The sequence below is a fragment of the Mustela nivalis genome, assembly GCF_964662115.1.
Source record: "Mustela nivalis genome assembly, chromosome: 1".
Taxonomy (NCBI): Eukaryota; Metazoa; Chordata; class Mammalia; order Carnivora; family Mustelidae; genus Mustela; species Mustela nivalis.
Genome location: NC_139020.1, coordinates 132,565,056 through 132,586,648, shown reverse-complemented (window position 1 = coordinate 132,586,648; position 21,593 = coordinate 132,565,056). Strand labels below are relative to the sequence as shown.

The 21,593-nt window shown below is 38.3% G+C and overlaps 1 protein-coding gene across 16 annotated transcripts in view; it reads left to right on the top strand.

Moving 5' to 3' along the window:
- SATB1 (SATB homeobox 1) overlaps positions 1 to 21,593 on the top strand; it is a 101,586-nt gene that overhangs the window by 68,850 nt on the left and 11,143 nt on the right. The gene's annotated exons all lie outside the window — the stretch shown is intronic.

The window sequence follows — 21,593 nt, the reverse complement described above, 5'->3', positions numbered from 1 at the left end:
AGTGCAAGTTTCATTCAGAGGGGGGTCTGTTTTCAGTATGAACCTGCATCACTTAGAGGAACGGTCTCCAGGATTCTCGACAGAGCTTTGTGATGAAACAAAGTGTTGTTCAGATTCAGGCAGTAGATACGTGGTTTTGTTGTTTCCTCCAACACCCATTCTCCAGACCAGGGATTTCTCAGGAAATCTCGGGGTCAGTTAATAGTTGTTTTCAGAAGAGTATCATAATGTAGAGGCAGTTTCTCAATGTGGTCTATTGTACTGGGACAAGTAACTTGAATTGCTATTGTTTTATTATTGCTCAGATGACCTTGATTTCCATCCTAAAAGACTACAAACATAATCGTTTCTTCTGTTCAAACTCAGGCATCCACAACTATTAGGTACACAAACGAACACGTCTACCACACATATATTTGCCCCTTAAGGACCTTAAGTTTTTTCATAGATACACCATATATAAGCCATACAAACTGAATTACAACTAGAAAACCTGTCCAAATCTGATGAATTATAAATGAATAGAATTGAATTAGAAAAGTTGCAAGTTCCTACCAATAAGATGAGAACTTAACAAAGGAGAGGTAAGGCAGTCCTTTATCAGTAAAAATTTTTATATGTTGAAAATTTATGCTCATCAAAAGCAGAGTCGTCTATAGGAGCAAACTTATAATTGCTCATAAACCCTCATTCAAAGCCAAGAATACTTTTTAAAGGACTGGAAGAGTACTAAACTGTCTTCCCCTTTATAGCAATATTTGGAAACATTATCAAGGTGGGAATTTAGAGGTGAGATTTTAACAACTTGCGATTTTAAACAAATATATTTTCCCGATCATTAATGATTATTAATGAACTCTCCTTTATAAAATAGCCCGGCTGCTATCAACTTCTTTGATAAAAATAGACAATTCTGAGAGTGTTTACAATATGCAGCATTTACTATATCATACTTTATTTTTTTTTTTAGCTCTTCCTAAAATTGTTCTTTATCAGTGTTAGTAGTGGTCCTTGATAGGGGTTTTGCTTTAGAAAAGGTTGTTCTTATTTAAGTTATATGCTAGATAAAATACTTAAGGGATATCTTGGAAATGTTATATAAAAATGATTAAACTCAAGCTGTGGACTGTAAAAATTATAGCTTTATAGGCCACATGCCTGCCTACCCTTCAATCACTGTCAAAGTGATAATTTCTACAATAATATGTTTCTTTTATTGTGAGATTCTAAACATCAAGTGCTGTTTAAACATTAAACTGAATTGTTTATGTTAGTGCTGTACTCAGCGTGTCATACATCAGGCCACCGTAATCTCTCATGGAATGTAAAATTCTGTCATGAATCATGGCTTGTATATCGGAAATTACTGTAATTTTGATTGGAAATTACAGGGCTCTTGAAATGTTTCTAATTATGATAGAATGTTAGAGCCGCTTCAAACCTGTGTGCTTCTTCAGATGTCTTCATTTACATGCCAAGACTATGCATTAGGAGAAATGTCCTGCTCTCACTTTGCCCCTCACCCACCCACCGTGCACATTCTTGTTTTGACTCTTTAGTCTAATTATGATGAGGATCTCGTCGTCAAATGTATATTATTTTGCCTTTCTTTCTGATCCTGCGTCTTTTCTGACCTGTCCAATTACATTTATCAAGAATAACAGACTGTATTATTATGGAGACATACACTTTCTCCAAATCCTGAAAATAGATAAACAGAGAAACTAGACGTGTCTTATTACAATAATAAGGGTCAGACTTAAAATGAACAAAAATAAATATGAAAACTTTCTGGTGACTGTCATTTAATTGCTTGTCCTCTGTCACTTAATTCGGTGACATTTCCTGCCTCCCCATTTCCTTTCTGACTATAGCACAGCTCCTTTCAGTTAGCATCCTCTTTGCTACCTTCATTCTTTCTTTCTTTTAAATGATACCCCCAAATCTGCCCACCTGGCCCGAGTTACTGATTTGGGAGCTGTTTAGACAGTGGCAACAATTGGCCGGTAATGTCACGTGAGTGATGTTCTGGTGAATTTTTTAAACATGCTTGCCGTTTGTACCCCTGTCCTCCAAAGCTTCCCATGAAGCTTCTGTTTTGGCAGTCGACTGGCAGCTTCTAGGTCTCCGCCAGGATGGTATGTTTCCCAGAACCCCTAAAGCTGTTAGCTAATCCCCTCATTACTGATTAAGAGAGAATCCAAGGAGCTGGTGGTTGGCGGTGGGGTCAAGCATACTGGTAACTTTCATTCTTTCGGGTAGTTATTCCTAACTACTAATATCCTCTAACTCCCTGACAGAGGGTTTTTGTGCTTTTCCCTTTGTCGTTCAGTTTAGGTGTCAACACTATCCTCGGTAGGAAAATATGTAGAAGGATTGATGATTACTTAAAAATAAGTGGTCCAAAAAGTATATATGTCACTGAGAGAAGAAGTCAGACTTAACGAGGGAAAATAGTCACTATTTAACTTCTGTTCTGCCATGATTTTTGTGAAGGAAGCAGAAGAACTAATAAACAAACAAACAAAATATTCAAATCTGACCCTTTTGTGGTCAGAATTTTTAACTTCCAAAAGAGTTACTTACTTTTGAGATGTATGTGCCACAGCTTGTTAGAGTGCGGCAGAAGTCCCTGAAAATGAAGGGTGTATGAAGAGGGGAGAGCTAGAATCACTTTTACCTCAGCCCGTCTCACTCCATTTGCTTCCTGTCCTCTGAGTTGGCTAACTGTCCAGTGCCATCTTTGTGCTAGTCCCCACTGTTTGTTATGTATGACCTACATTTAATTCTCAGAGTAAACTTTGGAGCTAGCCCTGTTTTCTTCATCAGACTGTTAAGTAGTAGAGCCAACCCCAATTTCTTGATTCTTCTTTCTCTTTTAGTATTTCCTCAGGGTTCTAGGAGCTTCAGGACTGAAGTGATACCCTGCTCTGGAAGAGAGGAATTAGGGGTATTGGACTAACTGATCAAGGATATGGCAGGAACTTTCCTTTTTTCATTGACATTTTCATGGAATACAGGTTCTTATCAGCATAGGGTCCTAGGAATCCAGACTTTCTCATGTCGAGTTGGGCTGAGGGAAGATACATGGTAGAGGACTCCAAGTAGGACTCCGAGTAGATGTTAGAATATTGAGAAATTATTAAACTTTTTGAGCCCAAGATTCTTTTAACATGGGAGAAGATCATATGCTATAATAGATGCAGAAGAGCTTTTTAAATCATACAGCACTCTACACAAAGGGATAACGTCTTATGATGTGCTCAGCGAGAGGCTCAGACCCCTCCACAGAGTGACTTCTTTATTATCTATGTATTTATCTCAAATACTTTTCATTTTAGACTAAAAGGTAAAGCTTGAGGTATAGGTACCCTGAGTGGCAGGCAGCATAATCATTTTTTTTTAAAGATTTTATTTATTTATTGGACAGAGATCATAGGTAGGCAGAGAGGCAGGCAGAGAGAGGAGGAAGCAGGCTCCCTGCTGAGCAGAGAGCCCGATGTGGGGCTCCATCCCAAGACCCTGGGATCATGACCTGAGCCGAAGGCAGAGGCTTAACCCACTGAGCCACCCAGGTACCCCCAGCATAATCATTTTTAAAATTTCAAACAGTCCCCAAATGTTATGAAACCAGACACATCATAGTCGTGCTATGTACTGACTAATGCACCAAGTATTTTCAGTAAAAGAAACCAACTCTGTGGATTCCACCATTTTACATAGATTCTGTCTTCTCTTTGATGAGTAATAGAAATGAGATTGTTTTTAACTCTGAATAAGATATGCAAGTAAAGACTGAAGGTAGGCTACTTTTTGTGCTTGGGTAGGAGAGCAGGCTAATGCAAACTTTAAAAGAATGATATGCTTTAAACATAATGTGAGTAGCTGCAAATGAATACACTTTATATTCTGGGTATTCAAATAACCAGCAGTTTTTCCAAGTGAATCATATTGGAATTTTATCAAACATTTAGTCTGATAACATTCAAATAATTATGAGAGCAGAATTTGCTAATTTTACTGTTTAAAAAAAATAGTTGATTTGGGTAATAACCATTACGGTATCAAGGTTCAGTTACTGTTCATTGGTTATAGTGTTTTCATGTGGGAGATGGAAATGGAATTTTTTCCTTAATGGTGGCAGATGTTGGAATCTAATTTTATTCCACAGCAAACCTCCTGAGAGCTCTGAGACTTAAGGTGTATGTCCAGCAAGGGGACATTAGCAGCGCCATAGGCCTCGCCTTGTACATGGAACTGTTACATTGATTTTCATGTCTGCAGTGGTAGGGCTTGCAGACACAGTAACGTGGGAGTCCAAGGCTCTGACGGCGTGCTGCTGCATCGCCCCGTATGTTTAGAAAATTATTTCTCTCGAGTGCTTTATTGAACCGGGTATTTCTTTTAGGGAAAGTGACTAGATGATGAAAATTCTATTTGACTGAACATGACTGAATATAATCTTTGGCAGTCTCTACCCCCACCAGTCCCATAGACTTCTAGGACTCTGACTGCTACTGCTACTGCTTCATTACTTGATAGGTATGATTTTAGTGCCTAAAAAAAAAAGAAAGAAAGAAAAAGGAAAGTGGCCTTTGCCTCTGCAAAGGTAGCACAACCAGTGGAAAAGAGCAAATAATTTAAAGCCTCTTGCTTTTCTTCCATTCACTTTTCAGACACTCTTGTTATTGAGATTCAAAGCCTTTTGTGGGGTGGAGGTAGAAGAGAAGGGGGTAGAAGACAGAAGGAAGCTTTGGTGCATCTTTTTGGCTTTTGGGTTTGGAAACTCTTTGCTGGTGATTAGAATGTCTTAAATACAAGTAAGATGATATGTCACCGATCGCTGGGGCTAGAAATGGGCCAAAATAATGTCATTTTCATTGCCGGGAACAGGAATGTATCATGACAAAACCCAGGGGAAAAAAAAAAAATCACAGAACCATAGTTGCACTCTGTACTCCAGCATGTTAGTGAAGGCATCTTTTATTTGGTTAGAATTAAATTACACTTCAGGGAAACTACACTTGGAAGCTCTGTGCTGATTCATTCTTTTGGAATGTTCATGCGACAGACTTTGCTGCAACACGATTTCACCTGCGTAGCCTCCTATGGAAGACACAGAGGAGGCCCCTGCAGCTGTGAGAGAGTCACGGCGTCACTTTTTCCTGGTGCCGCATCCTTTTCTGAGAGTCTCTGGGACAGTCTTGAAATACTGTCCTCATTGCCCCTTCTCTTGGGCAAATCCAGTGTTCTTCAGGCAGGGTCTGGGGAGAGAACTGCCTCTTGACACACACTCCATCTAGTACTTTATTTTATTTTATTATAATTATGATTATTAATTTTTTTACTGGGTAGAGGTGACTCTGGGGTGATGCAGCTTTGATTTCCCTGAATTGGCTTGAGAAGTACTTTGAGGGGAGAGCAAGGAGAGAAGCAAGACAACCCCACAACCCCAGGTGGAGCCACAGGGTAACCTGCCCATTTGCACTTTAGCATCCACGTGGGAGGCCACTGTGTGCTGCCCTCTTGAATAAGAAGGATGTGGAGTTCTGTCTATCTCCTGTTTAGGGTGGCCTGTGTTGGTAACCACCTAAAAATCTCTTATGTCCAAATACTTGAAATCCATATTGGATTTAATTTTCTAAAATGCAGACCTATCTTTGTATTTCTAGTTGGTGGCTGAACAGGACTGTTGAAGTCAATGGTTTTAAATATACAAATATTGACCTACTATAACAGTTTAAAAGGTACACAATCATTACACAGTATTTTAAGGGCTAGTTGAATTTGGGGATCTGAATATCAGCCTGTCTACATTTTAAAGATAAGCCTATGCTTTATAAATCTAGGGTATGATCAAGGAGGCCCAGAATTATTAAGTAGAACACTTACTTGCTCATTATATTTTGAGCTAGAAAATCATGTAAGGGGATGTTTTTCTTTCTATACATTTTTAAAAAGTTGGACAGAAGGTTTTCAGTTACCTTATTGCCATGTACAAATCATTTAAAATCTTTACTCTTTTGCCTTAAATTTAAAATTAATTCCCTTATAGAAATACATTTTCTCCACTGACACACTTAATAAGTTAACTGTTACAAATACAGTCATAATTCATTAAGCCCATTTTCTCCATCTTGAGAAAACGTCACAAGAAAATTTTAGACAGTATTTGAAAAGAATCAGTTTGCAAATATTGGGCCAGCTCTTGAAAGAGGGTCATCGTATGGGGAAGTCCAAGGAAGGTTACCACCAGAGTGGCCCACTTTAAAGTATTTGAGCATACACCTTCTAAAGCTTGAGTATACTGGTTATGCATCTGTAGAACTGGCTTTAATCTGAAGCCACCTTTTGTCTTAAAAGGTTAGGATAAAGTTGAAAAGTGTAGACGAAGAATATTCTGTGGGAATTCCTCTTTTTGGAAGCTCTTCCATGATATGATCAGTTTTGACAGGTGATGAGTGAGTTCTTCAGGACAGGCTCAGGCATCCACAGAATGGGAGCAGGGAAGAGAACAAGCCCATGGGGTTTAACTCTTAATAGCAGTCAGTCCTCCAACGGAATGTAACTCGCCTAGACTTAGCACGGAACTGTAGCACTAATAGAATCCTTCAACAAACTACCAAGTTGAAAGGAAAAGTGTTTTCTCAGAAGTCCCCACAGTTGTCTTTTATGTTTTGGGTAGTAAAGGTAGGTTTTATTTTAGCTTTATCTCCTTTTTTCCTCATATGGGAAATGAAAATAAAGGCCCTGTGAAATGAATGAGCTATGAAAATGCATTTATGCAAAATGACAATAGAAAAATAGCTCTGGAAGAAACTGCACCATTAAAATTTCACATCAGTGAAAGGTGCTAAGAGAAGGATGGAAGAAGTTCTGTTGCTAATACGAATCTCAGGTAGATTTTTTTTTCCTACTCTGCGAGAATACCTTTAGCTTCTTAAAAAGTAACCTTTGAGAGGATTCATTTTTAGAAGTGTAGTTGCTTTTACCCGTGCCGTTCTTTTGCATGACAAAATACAACAATGTCTTGGACCACTCCTATAAAAACAAATGTATATGTCTTAGAGATTAGTAGAAATACAGCCCTCCTGTAACTTATCATGAAATATCTTGTAAAAAACACAAGTTCCATCCTCTTGTGGTGTTGCCATACAATTGCTAAATTGATGAAGTTGTCTTTTTTTCTGTCTTAATCTACTTCTGGTGTATGTGAATAGAGAATCTATTCTCCTTTGATTACTTGATTCAACAACTCCAGTTGCCTTTGTGCATTTTTTTTTTTTTTAACAATTCCCTTTTCAACCAGTATGCTTCAGGAATTGGGTTTAAACACACTGTTTCATAAACTGCCAGCCTCCTCGGCCGCCTCAGTGCCTCTGATTCCGTAAATCAGATCATAGGCAGCATGCTGTCATATAATAAGGTGTCTGATCCTTATTACCAGTTTGTTGATGCACAGACTCCTTCAAATTGACCATTGCAACACATGGTTTCCCCTGAAACTAGCTGTGATAATTAGCGTGGTTCTAATGAGACAGAATGTCACTGATCTTGTGCTGAACTGTCGAGTATCGGCGCTACGGATGGGAACTGTCAGAGCCTGCCATCTGTGACAGCGCTTGGCATATTCCGGTGGCAAGGTAGAGCATGCTCAATAGAGTATTTTCAAACAAATGGCCCTTTTCTTGATGAGGGCTCTGTGTTCTGCTCAACTGGAAGAATGTTTGCCCCAACTTTGGCCCGCGCAGCACCCATTTTGAGATCCAAATGCAAATAAACATTTAAATCTCGGTTCTGTGTTACGTAAGAGAGGAGTCTTTTGTTTAGCAGGTGAATTTTAAGTGGCCTTCCTTCCCCTGATTTTTGACTCTCCCAGTTGCCCCATTTCATCAGTTAGCAATAAAGCAATCATTTACGATACTTTTCCCGATTTTAAAATTGCCTTGTTTAAAAGAAATTTTGGGGGAGTTGGGATGGCTCCTGGTGATGAAGCCGTCTGATCTGAGGGAGAGGAAGGGGAAGCGAAAGAAATAGCCCCGAATGTGTACCAGAATACCCAAGTTGAACAGAAGAATTAGAATGGACAGGACATTTAGATCTGTAGGCTCCAGAGGGAAGTAGAGCTTTTTTGCTGGAGTAAAAGTCCAGCGCTGCTTATCATTCCAAAATATGCTTTGTTGCTTTTTATTTCCTCCTCTCTGGCAGACCACACAGGGCTTGTTCTGAAGAACATTTTCACTAATCTGATCAGGCAGCCAAATACGCCGGGAAAACTGCTTTAATGATCCCACTAATTACCTCAAGTCAATATGAACTGTATTATTAGACTGAGGGAAAATATTCCATTAGGTCTCCCCCTTGGGAGTTTCTCCGCTTTGTGATGTCACTGAAGCCTTCACCCTCTCGCTTGTAATTAATTTTATTTACACACGCAGGCACGCACAAGGTCACACCTGCACAACCGGCGCTGGCCAGGGAGCTTGTGGCACTCCGGCTTAATCAGATCTGTCATAATTACCATTCTGCATGTTTCTGACACACGCTGTGAAATATTTCAATTTAACTGCCGCTACCAGCACAACCAGATGTAGTGCGAGTGTGGCTGCATTGGAAATATTATTCCTCAGGATAAACTCTCTCCTCCTCCTTTTTCCTCCCACCCCCCCCCTTTACAGCTAATGTGGCACAGAAGCTGATGTATCCTGTAAATCTTGAATGCAGCGCTAGATTGATAACAGGCGATTAGACAGTTTAACCACAAACAGCTTGTTCATTTTTCACAAATGAAAACCACATGTGGTGTAACTAAAATTTCAGGCCCTTTTTTTTTTTTTTTTTTAAGAGTTGGGGTATGTATGTGTGTGTGTTGAAGATGTGCTTAAATAAAAATAAAATGTAATGAAAAGAAGTTTAAGTGTCTATAAAAAAATTGGAGATGTTGCCTAGTCTTTTCCAGGTTCTTTTATCAAAATCCTTATCAAATCCCATTTTTTTCCACTTTCACCAAAACTCAAATGAGAGAAAGTGTCTCTGTTAGACTTTTCTATTATTTTCTCTAAGATTTCTTTTGGACGGGAGAGATGATATCCCTCTGGTCTATCCCTTTGTATTTTTTTTCAGTGCTAAGCCTTTTATTTGAAATTGAGTCTGAAAGAGTATTTTACTGTTGGGCATGTATAGTTTTTTAAAGGTCAGTCTCCCTCCTTTTTAAAATGGAAAGTTGTTAGTTTAGGCTTTATGGTCCTATCCCAGACAATTCAAAAAACAAAATGGACCCAATCAGGAAAGGTATTTCTTAAGAGATGTTTGTTGATATGCAGAATCAGTCTGAAAGGTAGAGTTCAAAACCAATGAATTCTGTTTCCATAGAAATTTTGGAGATAATTTTGGCAGAAAGTATAGGCTCAGTGGGTTACCATATAAGGCCAGAGTTATCACCAGTCTCGGAAGAATTCAGCCATAAAAAAATTAAAGTATTGGAGCCATAAGAAGGCAAATAGGCTGGTAGAAAACTAAAGCCACAGCTATAGCCTAGTTAAATGTCTTTTAATGCCAAATAAAATACACTCCTTCTCTTTTATCTTTAGTTTTGTTTTACTACTTAAGTTATGAACCTCTCTCAGAAGCTTTCTAGGATTCTGTGGTGATTCCTGTTATCTGATAAGAGGTGCCATTTCCCGTGGACTACTTGGTTTTTTACCCTGTTCCCTTACTTTATTCATTTTCCTCCTTCCTTAGTTATTTGTTTACATTAAATAAACCAACAAACTTCACTTCCTAAGTTTTTCACCAGAAGTTTCTTTCCCCTTACCCTGGCTATTTTCTGTGTGTGTTGAGTTTGCTGCATAATATCTTCTAAATTTGAAATTTAACATTTTTCTGCCTCTTCATGTTTTCTTTCTTTCTTCCTTTAAAGGAAAAAAAAAAAGTTTGCCTTTTAATTAGAACCCTTCTCCCATCTCAGATGCTAAGCCATTCACACAGTTAATACCAAATTATTAGGTCAGTTGCTTCTCACATTCTTCATCTGCCTTTGTAGTCATAGTGCAAGATGCAGATATTGTGGAAGATTTGATTCAATCCCCACTGCAGTGATTTGTTACAACACTATTTCCTGTTGAATACAGATGTCCCCTCAGAATCCTTCTTAACACAAAGGTGAAGGCACCAGTCACTAATCATTAGCTCAACCCACTGCTGTTTCAGTCACTTTTGTTTTAGGATTCCCAAGAAGAGGTTTGATGTACATAGCATAGCTGTATGGGAATGAGTCCAGGAAGTAAGAAAAGTGGAGGTTAAAAATATGAAAATCAAAAACCAAAACAAACCTATTCCTTACGATCTCATTGGTACTGCCTTTGCTTTAATGACCCCTAAAGTTTTTGCACAGCTACTTCAAGATATGTTAAGGATAAGCCAGCTTGCAAATTGAATCACATCTTGCAGTCATTGGTAGAGCTCACCACAGAAAGGAAACTGAACTTACTCCTTAGCAAGTGAAAGATTTCATTAACATTCTGAGAAATCATCCACTAGTTTTCCATGTTTGCAAACTTTTGTTTTTGCATGTTAGAATTTCTTTGTTCCCATCACACCTGTTGATACAAAGAGAATAGGAAGGAGAGGGGGAAAAAAGAGTTACTGCTTAGGGATTGCTGTGGTATGTACAGAATTTGAGAATAGTCAATATTTTGAGTATGAGGGAAGAGCATGTCTTTTCATTAAATGTAATTAGACTACAAGAACCCCATTGTTCAAAAAAAAAAAAAGATTGTAATTTTCTTTATGGACCCCACTCTATCCCTGTCTAATAGAAGGACAGTTTTCATGTATCTGGTAACAAATCATAGTTGAAGATTCAGTAGAAAGTAGTTCAGAAAACTTTATCCCGCCCAACTCAGTCCACTTTCCTTAGCACTGTACGATTGTTCTTCTGCAGTGTTCTTGGATCCTCATGAAAATGTAGAGGAAGGAGAATTGGCTATTTGCCATTTTCTTTGGGACCCACTGTTTGCCTTTTTCATTGTTGAAGTCATCAGTATCATGTACAGCGTAGCTCACCTTTGTATTCCCAAGCTGACAGGAATGGGAGGACATGTTCCTAAATGTCTGTGTCAGAAATAGGGTAATGGGAGCTAATTGACAGACTCATAAATGGTTTATATAACAACTTGGACATAAACTTCATCTCTCAGGGGAAGCATTGAGGATTGCAAGGAGTGGTGATCCCAGGTTCCCCTGCTATCATGCCATGTGACCCCAGGCAAGTCATTTAACCTCTCAGGCCCGGAACCTCTGTCAGGAAGGTAGAATAGGTTGGGTCAGATTATGTCTGATGTCTCTTTCAGTTCCAGGTTCTGTGAGTTTGTTGCTGAGACAGGTGCGCAAGTGTGAAAAAGGATGCTATTTTGATTGAAGGGACTGCCGACAGGTGTGTTAGTCTGAAAATGAGTCACAGAGGAGGAAAAGTTTTGAATGATGAAAGGGCTTAGTTTGGGGAGTTTGGACAAAGTGCTATTTTGGGGTCTGTAGCCAAAAAGCCTTCATAGGTGGGATATAGTGGGGAGAATGGATTGCTTGGGAGCCAGTGTATGAACTTATGTTACGTAGCATGAAATGGGCTGAAGGTTGTTTTAACTCGTCTGAGACTAGTGATTACACACCTGGATGACCTCTCTCATTATCAAGGACCTAGCAGAACCAGTACAGTATAGAGATGAGAGGAGCTCCGTTCAGTTGGGGAATGGGCTTGGCTTAACACGCGGCAGGGCCGTGTTTGCCACAAAACAGTGTGACTGTTTTGAAGGGTTGCTGGAGAAACATGTTTTTTTCTGGCTTGCTTGTTTTTTAACTGATACCTGAAATTCTACCTTTAACATTTCACTATTTTTGGACTGGTGTAAGTCCTGGGAAGGGTAACGCATTAAAGAGGAAAGAAATACTCTCGGCGCATGAGAAATCCCAGGTTAGGAAGAGGTTAGTGAAATAAAAACAGGGCAGGGAATGACAGCCCAGTTGAAGGAATATCTTGAAGCCCATATTTACAAGTTCATAAATTGGTACCTGTAGCATTTAATAGCTGCCGAGGACTGCCCATTCCCAAATGTCTCCTTTAACTGTTTATACCCATTTACTAATGGTACCAACACGAGTGCTAGTTGTTATGGGTGCTTGGCTGATTCATTGATGGAGTATTTGGTGGTTTAAATGAAATGCAGATTAGCTAAAAATAAATTACTTTCAATAAGGTCAAGGAAGTGAAGGCTGTAAATAAAATATACATTCACAAACAGACAAATGCTATTAGGAAATCCAGTTCAGTCCATGCCAAGCTGTTACTGTCTAAATTGCCTTCTTTCTTCCTGGCTTGCAATTAATTTTTGCTTGTGTGTTTGGAGATTGGGGGGAAGGGTAATAGCCTAATGGGTAATGATTTTATTTTAGTATTTTGATTAAAGAGACTAAATAACTTGGACCCTGGATAACCATAAGGACTAAAGCCTTATCCATCAAGCTTAATTTCTAGACAGAAAGTTGCATTATATTTCTGGATAAATTCAGCATTGTACTACATATAATAGATGGTGGGGAGATGGCTGTGTGGGAGTTATTTTCTACCTATGCCTGCCCCCTGAACTATCTTTCCAATTCACTTTTTGTCTTTCTTTAACCCTCTACTTGTCTAGACTCCTTCTGCCCTGTCCTCAAATCTTAAAAGCAAGTACTTTAAAGCCATTTGTTCTTTGAAAAGCGGTGCTGAGGGGCGCCTGGGTGGCTCAGTGGGTTAAGCCGCTGCCTTCGGCTCAGGTCATGATCTCAGGGTCCTGGGATCGAGTCCCGCATCGGGCTCTCTGCTCAGCAGGGAGCCTGCTTCCTTCTCTCTCTCTCTCCGCCTGCCTCTCAGTGTACTTGTAATTTCTCTCTGTCAAATAAATAAATAAAATCTTAAAAAAAAAAAAAAAAAGAAAGAAAAGCGGTGCTGAGAACCAGTACCATTATTTGTTTACCTCTGGTTTCCTAACCTTTGCATAGTTCTGCACACCCCATGGCATGCCCAGGTCACTGTTCTATTTCTCTCCCTGCTGCCATTCTCTGTTCTGCTACCTTTTCCCCTACTGTTTGGGAAACCCAGGTGTCTTTGGAAAGCCTTTTTAGTGTTCCTCTTCCGACAGATAGAATTTCTTAAAGGATAATCTGCTAATCTTGTCTACCTTTACAATTACTTGGGTGGTATGAAATTAACTAAATTAGAATATGGTTGCTTTATTCACGGTTGTAAGCCCATTTTCTGAGTTTGAATAGGACCAGGGAAGAACAGGATGTCTATATGTACTAGTACAATTGTTACTCAAAAATGCTGAGGCTGTCAAACTATTATTTTATGAATAAAATCTCCTCCAGCACTGAAATAAATAAATCGAATCAAAGTCTTCCCCCAGGGGCTCCTGGGTGGCTCAGTGGGTTAAGCCTCTGCCTTTGGCTCAGATCATGATCTGATCCTGATCTGGTCCTGGGATTGAGCCCCACATTGGGCTCTATGCTTGGCAGGGAGCCTACTTTCCTCCTTCTCTCTCTGCTTGTCTCTCTGCCTGCTGGTGATCTCGGTCTGTCAAATAAATAAATAAATAAAATCCTTAAAAAAAAAAAAAAAGTCTTCCCCCATTTTGGTCGACTTAAGATTGGGTACGGGTGTGTATTCTCATCAGCCATGGCACTGTTGAGATTCCGTGATGGAAACCTGGTCTCAGGACACCATCTGTGAACCATTGTACTAGTGACTATTTTCCTCCAATCCTTGTCTAACAGGCATGGTCCTTTAGTGGCAAAAAAAAAAGAAAAACAAAACAAAACAAAACAAAAACCAACCAAACCAAAAAAAACCCAGGATATTTGTTCCATGACCATAAATACCAAAGTTTTCTAAACTACTTGGAGCTTATATAAGACAGTTCTAGAAAAATATTTGAATTATATGTGTGTATATATACACACACATATGCATGTGGGGTGGTGGGAGTTCTTAACCTGTGGCCCACCTTCCCCCAAGAGGTCCATGAGCTTGGATAGAAAAAGAAATCTTTATTTTCATTAACATGTTTCTGAATTTTGACATATTATTCAATTACCAGTATGGGCACTAGAACATAGTAGTATTAACAATAGGTGTAAATTTTTCACCAGTAAAAATCACAAATATTTTCACATCACATTAAGTTATTGCAGATATCTCAAAATATTATCTTTGCTCATCACTATAAAATTACAGTAGTTATCAGATCTGTTGTTAGAGCTTGTTATTTAGTGTGTTAATAAAGAGGGATTTATATTACTATATCACAAAGTTTTGATAACGGTATTTCAGCATAATTGGTTTTCTTCATCATCTTATGTATTTTATTTCAGGCATATAAAAACATTGTTCTAGAAAGGCATCATCTGTGGGCTTTTACCAGCTTGCCAGAAGGGTCGATGGCACAAAAGAAATGAGATCAATCATTAGATAAATTATATGTGAGGGGGGGGAACTACATATTTTTTCTAGTACATTAGCTGAACAATTCTTGAATTTACCAGGGAAATGCTTGTTCTTTATTACCTTATAGTATGCTTCTTTTTCAAATGCCCTTCACTTCAGAGCATGTAAGCAGGGGTTAGAGTCCTTGCAGTGACATTTAAAACAACAGCAAAACCAGAAACCTTATCGGCAGCCTTTTCTCCAACATTCTAATGCCACATGCAGTGCAGCACTTTGTGACAGAGGAGCCTTTGCCCTTAGGCTCGAGACTTTGTGTCAGGAGAGCCTCACCTGTAATATCAGCTCCATCTGAAGTGTAAGCTGTTCTTCCCTCATCGTACTGCAATTGCTGGTGGAAATGACTCCTTGTTATATCTGTCTCCACATTTCCTCTTAGCCTGTATAGTAGGTGGCACAGAGATGGCACTTAATAACTATTTGTAGAAGGATGAAATGATGCAGAAGCACATTTCATCTGGTCTCAAATTTTCCCTCACAAAACTCAGCTCATTCCAAAGGGAGTCCGGATGGGAATTTGTGGGGGCAGGGGGTTGGCTCTTTGCTCAGAAGGCGAGAGTAGGGTCAGACTCCTGTCCTCTTCCCCCGGGGCCCTCTCGGAGCCTGCCTTCCCCAGGTATAAAACAGGATCAGTAGTCATGAGGAGTGACTGACGTGGCCTGTGCCGAGAGCTGAGCCTCTTTTGTCCCCCTTGATTGGTAAAATTATAACCCAGCCATTGTCACTGGGATCCACATGATGCTTCTAGAAATATTTATGCTTTCTTTTTTTGAAGTGTCCTTGTGAATCACAAGATTTGAGTCCCTCAATTAGGCCAACCTCTGATTAGTAGGTTTGCATAATGGTTAAAATGATGTGGGTTTTGGCCACAAAATGGGTGTTACTTTATCAGCAAAATCATAAGCAGTTCGGGAGCTCATAATGACCCTGCCTGCTTAAATGTTCCTCTTAGGATAGGAGTCCCATAACTTTTACAATCCCAATTTGCCTTCCCTGGTTTTAAAAATTCTTTGTTATCTTTCCTAGGATATCATAGAGGGAAGATTTAAATTTTTAATTCCCAGCCCCTAAATATGCATGATGGGACGTATAGCTCATTCTAGAAGATATCTGCTAGTGTTGAAAAGTTTCATATAAATCAGCTAAAAATACATTGACAGAAATATTTATTAAAATAACCTGTGTAAGTTATTTCTGTAAGCAAACAAACCACTGTATCAGGTAAATCGTCACCTAAAAATGATTCATGTCATAAGTTCAAATTGTTATTTTTTTTTTCCTTTGCACATGGCATATGTGGAGATTTAGCAACATTTTTTTCATGATCTTCATAATTTTGAATAGAAAAATACTGTAAAATTTTAATAGTGACTTTAGGAGGCAACACGTAAGAGATTGGCTTCATAACATTGCCGTATAAGCGCATATTTATTTGGATTGAGGGGTTTGAGAGACATGAAGTTTCCCATTAAGCTTCTTTAAATAATCAGATGTGTTTGCTTTTGACAGAAGACTTTAATAGTGTTTCTCCACCTCCTTAAACCTAGTAAGCTGAGCTCAGTTTGAATCTTACTTTTTGAAATGCAACATCATCATAAATGCAAATTGTTGGACTTTGCTACAATACTTGATATCCTTGGGAATAACAGAGACGTATACAGCTTCTTCTCCCTAATTAAGGAGTCCAGATTGTGCGGCCTTATACCTTTCTCTCTCCCAGAACTTACTGCCACTTCAGTGTTACAGGGAATCTTCTGTTTCATTTTTGCACTTACTCATTGAAGTGTGAGCCTCAGGGCCTGTCAGGCCCTTTGGGTGAAGGAAAGTGAAGAGGACGCCATTCAGAGGGAGATTTGTGTGGTCCTGTGTTTATGATAAATGTATTTCAGCGAAGATGGTGGTATCCTAGGTTAGTAAACCCATCACCGTTAGTTCATGGAAGAAATGCTGAGGGCCTGAAGCAGAGCAGTAGGAATGGAAAATAAGGAACCAATTCAAGAAACCTTCTGAAGGAGTAGAATTGGCAGGAATTCATGGTTGTTCTCTTATAAAGCAAAGAGACAAGAAAAATCCGGTTTTTATTTTTTTTATATATTTTTTAAAGATTTTATTCATTTATTTGACAGAAAGAGACACAGCACAAGAGGGAACACAAGCAGGGGAAGTGGGAGAGGGAGAAGCAGGCTTCCCGCGGAGCAGGGAGCCCAATGTGGGGCTCGATCCCAGGACCCTGGCATCATGATCTGAGCCAAAGGCAGACCCTTAACGGCTGAGCCACCCAGGTGCCCCGAAAAATCAGTTTTAATTGAAGCTATTTGCTATTTTTTTTAATTAAAAACATATAGCTATTATAGAAGAAACAAAAAAAATGCAAGCATAAAGAACATAAGAAATACCCATAATCCCAATTAACTAAAGATAGCCCGATATATGTTCTTTATACACATGAGTATGTACGTATACATACATATATGTCTGTACATATATATGTCTTACATGTATTTAGATGCTGTACATACCTTTTAATTCCCTATTGAGATATATTTAAGTTAGAATCTCCTTTTGCTATCACAATTAATGCTAACATGAACATTATTAGAGTTAAATATTTGTATACATCTTTATCATTTATTTAGGATCAGTTCTCAAAAGTAGAATTACTGGATCAAAAAAAGCTTTTGTGTTTTAAAGGTGATTACTAAACATTTTATTACTACATTCAAACATTTCCACCATTGCCTTTCAGTAAGATTATACCAATTTATACTTCAAATAACAGCCTTTCAGCCCAGGTGACTGGGTGGGTGGTAATGCTATTAATTGAGTTAAACTACATCAGAGGAGAACCTAGTTTGTAGGAGGAAGATGGTGGGTTCAGGTTAGGATATGATAACTGACTTGTTTTCATTAATTCCCTAGATAGTCAAATTCCTTTGGATTATCTTCATGATAATGAAAACAATAATAAAAATAGTGATGACATTCATCATGCTGTTACTGTGTGCCAATCCCCTTGCATGAATTGTCTCATTTAATTAAATGAGTTTGAACTGTAGTAAAGTCATCCCCATTTTATAGAGGAGAAAATTAAGGTCTAGAGAATTTCAGTAACTTGACCTGGGCTATAGTAAGTAGTAGAATAAGAATTCAAATTAAAACCCAGGCTTTCTTAACAAGTTGGTCTTGGAAGTACAGTACATTCAGGAGATGAGGTCACAGGAATTAAGTATTCTCAGGAAAGTCCAGTAAGGTAAAGAGCTATAATAAGAGAATGGGGGACATATTTCAAAAAGCAACTGGTCTACCTGTTTTTCCTGGCACACCACTAATTCATCTCCCTCTTTTTTTCATTATCCACCTCATTTTAAATATTGCCCACTTTTCAAGGCCATGCCAGTATCACTTTTTATCAGTAAAGACTTCCTTGACTACTCAGCCCATCTCTTCTTCTCACCACTTGGATCCCACTTGATGTTCGTCCATCATTGACCTTTATCACGCACTCCATTGCACTGGTGTTATTTTGGAATGCTTCCCAAGAATACTGTGAGCAATTTTAGGCAAGTACTTTCAGTTAAGTCATCAGACCTTTTTGTCGTTATTCAGGGACTAGGCATGGGGCTGAATGTTTTCTATTTCATTTCAACCAGCCACAGTCCTGCAAGATTACTACTATTATTGTCTGTTCTTTGTAGAGGAGGATCTGAGACTCAAAACGGTAGTTTGCTCAAGTTTACATACATAAATGCCTATAGGGGATATAACCCTTTATCAGTATCCTGAGGTACTAGAGCATGACTTGAAGGAGAGTTCGTATTTGGGTGGGCAGGAAAAAGGAGAAAGGGCTTTCCTGTTAGTACGAAGAATGAAGAATAGAGTGTGGGGAAATGCTGGGTAACACGTAATAAATACTCCAATGAATTAGGACTTGAATGTGATTGGGAGCAGCCATCAAGGTCGCTCTGGGGAGTGTTTCTTCTAGGGACTTGTGAGCATTTTCTCTAAAATGGGAAGTCTTTGAAGGTCATTTTGGGCAGTAAGATAACTTTGGCAATTTGAAAGCAGAACACCAGACCAGTGATTTTCATCCCAGCCTGTCTTTTCCAAGGGCATCTCAGAGATGGCTAGGAAGGTTCCAGAAAACTTAGTTACACTTGTAATTTATCTGTCAGGAAGGTCCATAGGCTAAATTAGACATCATATTTATTTGTAGGCATCACAACTCTGTGTGGTAGCACTTATTCTCATTCTCCACCAACATTGGTGTACTTTTCCCCCTAAGTTAAGAAAAGGAATGATTACTTAAAAGCTTCTTTGTCAGAAATTGAAATAATTGTCCATTGGAAGTAATTAAAAAGAGTGTGTGGTGTCTAAGAGCATAATTCAAGGAAGAAGGGTCCCAGACTAACAAGGCATGGGTGATCAGGTGGAAAGGGGCCAATGATTCTTTATGATAGAAACAAGGCTAAAATTGATGAACCTTGGGAGTACTGAGTTTTCTGTTTTTTTCCTCCCTTCAGTTTTCTGCTTTTTAATGACACTAACTATGGAGAACGAGAAGGGAATAAAAACTTAAGTAAGATACTGGGGTGCCTGGGTGGCTCTGTCGGTTAAGTTTCCAACTCTTAGTTTTGGCTTCGGTCATAATCTCAGGGTTGTGGAATTGAGTCCTCCATCAGGCTCTGTGCTCAGCTGGAGACTGATTGAGATTCTCTCTCTTCCTCTGCCCCTACCGTACTGCTCATGCACATGTGCTTTCTCTCTCTCTCTAAAGAAATGGATAAATCTTAAAAAAAAAAATGATATTAATTTAAATATCTTATAAAATGTGTATAAATGTTATAAATGTTATGTATATAATGTTATAAAATGTGTATAAATGTTAAACAGGAGCCAAATCATATCACTGAAACTTATATGTCAAAAATATATCTTAGTTGAGGGGAAAAACAAAAAATTCTTTTTCCAAGCCCATATTCATATTCAAGCATCAGGCATATAAGCCAGATTTTTGTTTGTTTCATTTAAGCTTTGAAGAAACTATCTTGGAAGCAGGTTAGTTTATGAAGTATAAGAAAAATTAAACATTTAGGTTAGATATTTTCCAAATCTAATATCTTTAAAGGAAAAGGCAGCCTTTCTTTGGAAAAATTCTGTTTCAAACTACAAGATTATTTTCTTGCTACTTTAATATATTATCTACAGTTTCATGCTTTTCTCTTCATTCCTTCTTTCTCCCTGCTCAGATTCTCCCTCCTGAAAATATTCTTTAAACTGTAAGATCTCCTTCTCAACAACCTTTTTTTTTAAGTGAGAACTTTATATCACTCTGGCCAGATTGTCATCTGATAATCTTAATATGGATCAAACAATCTGTAGCAAAAGGAACACTTTATTTATAAATAAATAGGAACACTGTATTTATGTGTGCCGTAAAGCCAGTGGCTTTGAGAAGGTAGAAAAGAGAAGTACATAAAAGCCACTTTCATTCTTTTACTTGCTTCAATTTTAAGCAAAATTGCATAATAGAAATTATTTACTAGGGCACCTGAGTGGCTCAGTCATTAAGCGTCTGCCTTCTGCTCAGGTCCTGATCCTAGGGTCCTGGGATTAAGTCCCACTTCGGGCTCCTTTCTCAGTGGGAAGCCTGCTTCTCCCTCTCCCACTGCCCCTGCTTGTGTTCCCTACTAGATGTGTCTCTTTCTGTCAAATAAATAAATGAAATCTTTAGAAAAATTATTTACCAATGATTCTGATTATTCAAAATTCACTAAATTTTAATGGGAGTTTTTCCTCAGATTGTATGAACATAAACCTCCAGAAAAAAAAAAAAAAAGAAAGAAAGAAAAGAAAGAAACCTCCAGGAAATTCTGCTAGATGCATTTAACCTCTTAAAGACAAAATAGCAAAAATGGACTCATGAGAAATTTATGGGTAGTCATTGTCTGTCCTATTTCCACAATATGGAAACCCACAGATTTTTCGCAAAGATAATAAGTTCCTTATATAACCTGGAAAGAAATGTAAGAATCATAATCATTTTTAAATATCATGATTGGTTTTTTTTTTCTTTTCGGCAAACACAAATATCAGAAACCATACTTTGAAAATAAACATATTTGGGGAATACATACACACACAAGTATCCCATTTAAATTTGTTTCTTTTTTAAGTAGGCTCTGCACCCAACATGGGACTTGAATTCACGACCCTAAGTGTTTCTTTCTAAAACCCATCTTTAAATAAAGCAGACTTAATGTGCCACTTTTAGCATGAAAATTGATTGGTATATTTCTGTTCACACTCACTTCCCATGTTTTCTTGAATAAGACCATTGTTAACTTAGCAGGAAAACTTACTCATGGTGCCTGCTGAGATTCTCTTCATTGTACACAAAGTAGATGTTATTAAACTGGGGAGAAAGATTAATGTATTTCCTACTAATTCCATAGAAGAGAACATGTATCTTTATTAATGTTAATGGTGGGGGCCTCTCATTATGTTATAGAATAATCTGCTTTAGCAAAGGTTTTTCTTCTGAAGAACTTCATAACATTTAAAGGTTAATATGTTAGGTAAAGAACAGTATCTTAAGATAAGCGTTTTTCTTACAGGACATGATGGGATGGTTTTTATTAAATTATATGATGATTTGAATGGGGAAGAAGAAAAAGTGCATCGCTTCTTGCCCTCAACTTTAATGCCTTTAATCAAATAATGACCTTCTGGAAAATAGTTAATTTTAAGCATTTGGAAAGATCAATACCACTCTGCCACCAAAAAATGGCCTAGACAATGAAATTTGATGTATTTAAAGTATCATTTCACCCTCTTAACCTAGTAAATAATTTAAAAATGCTTTCAATATTGCTTTGCCGCTGTTCTGTTTCTCACTGTTTCAAGTGTGATGATTGTTCTTGAAAAAGAGGGTCGAAGTTGGTGCAGGAAGCCGCCAGGCCTCAGACCTGGAAGCCGGGGTTGTTCCCTCCGTGAGGCCTTGTGTGTCTCTGCATTCAGGGCCCCCGGAAAAGTACTGTGTGTTAAGACTGCATTTGAG